The sequence below is a fragment of the Myotis davidii genome, unplaced genomic scaffold, assembly GCF_000327345.1.
Source record: "Myotis davidii unplaced genomic scaffold, ASM32734v1 scaffold586, whole genome shotgun sequence".
NCBI lineage: Eukaryota > Metazoa > Chordata > Mammalia > Chiroptera > Vespertilionidae > Myotis > Myotis davidii.
In genome coordinates, this window is record NW_006296809.1 from 801,610 (window position 1) to 803,407 (window position 1,798).

Genomic DNA, 1,798 nt, shown 5'->3' on the forward strand with positions numbered 1-1,798 from the left:
CGGGGGACCACACACGGGGTGGGATGGGGGGACAGTGATGGGAACTGTCCGTTGGGTCAGGGGGCTGTCCGGGACTATCTGTGGGGGCAGGGACCGGAGGGGGTGGGAGGATCCCCCTCTACAGGTCTGGTGCTCAGTTGAGGGGGGACGGGAGACCTGGGCTGAGGTGTTGGGAGGCGGGTGGGGTGGGTGCGTGTGTCTCAGGCTGAGCACATGTGTGCAGGTATGTGTGCAGCTGTGACATCTTGTCACTGAACGGCCTGGCTCCCAGCTCCCTCAGGAGCCAGCTCTGCTGCTCTGTGTGGAAGGGGGTCAGGTTTCCCTGAGAAACCCCAGAATAGCCGCTGAGTGCCCGGAGGAGACCTGGCCTGGCCTCCGGGTGGCCGGTCTGGCCCCGGTCCTGTCATCCTGGCCCCTTACCCCTAGCCGCGTGAAGCTGCCCCCTGGACGGTGGGCCTCAGCCCCTGCTACACGCGCCGGGGGCGGAAGAGGCCTCCCCGTGATTAGAGCACCTGCCAGGCGCTGGCACCGCCCGGGCACTGGGCCCTCATGGGCATGAGGGGGGTGCTGACCAGGGTGGACACCCAACAGGAACCCTCATAAATAGGTGACAGCAGCCACTGTGAGGTCCTGCCACGGAGGGGGAGGTGGGGACATGGTGAAGAGAGAACTGCCTCTCTTGTGCCCGTGGCCCTACCACGCGTCCATTCTTGCTGGGGCCCAGGGTCCGAGGGGGGCTCCAGGGTGAGGGGATGCTCAGGCCGAGGAGAGCCAGGAAGGGGCCAGGCAGGGAAGGGCCAAGCCTGTCCCTAAATAGGGCAGCAGGATCTCCTGCCCATAAAAGGATCCTGGGACCTGGGCCCCAGGGACCCCAGGCAGCCAGGCCCAGATAAACGCGGCCGCCTCTGCCCTGTGCTCTGCCCACAGCAGCTCTGGTGACCCTGCGCAGTGTCCTCTCGGCCGGCCGCAGACATGGTAAGGCTGCTCCCGGCAGAGTCCCGGGGCTGCTGGTGGGGAGTGGGGCTGGGGGCAGAGCCTGGGGCAACCGTGGACAGAGCCCTCGGGCGCAGGGATGGTGGGACCTGGAGCTGTGAGGGTCTCCCAAGGAAGAAGCCCAGCAAGGCTGGGAGAGAGGGCAGGGTGGGGGCCGAGACCGCACCACCCTCCAGGAAGCCGCCATGGAGGCAGCAGGCAGACGGGGCCAGGACAGGCTCTGCCATAAACCGTGTCTGTGCGTGGCCGGAAAGCCCCCCTGCCCCAGGAGCCCCCCCCCATCAGGCTCCTCCCCACGCTGGTCCAGGTGCCCTTCACCTGCTCTCATCTGTGTCCCCTGCTGTGGCCCTGCCTGCAGCCCCTGCTCCCTAGGGGCTGACCTGTGCGCTGGCCCCACCCCAGGGCCCTCCCCTAAGCTGCCTTGCAGCCGCGCCCATCTCTGGACGACCACCACTTGCTCCCCCTGGTCTGGGGGCTGGCTCTGGGCTGGGCCTCCTTTTTATTTTTAATGTTTTATTATTTTTATTTTTTAATCCTTAACTGAGGATATTTCCCATTGATTGTTAGGGAGAGTGGAAGAGAGAGGGAAAGACAGAGAGAAACGTATCCATTGGTTGCCTCCCGCAGGAACCCCGACCAAGGCAGGGGAGGAGCCTGCAACCCAGGTACCTGCCCTTGACCAGAATCGAACCCGGACCCTTTGGTTCGCAGGCTGATGCTCTACCCACTGAGCCACACCGATCAGGGTGTGGGGGTTGGGGGGTGGGGCGTCCTTTCTAAACCACACACTCTGCAGGGTGTCTGT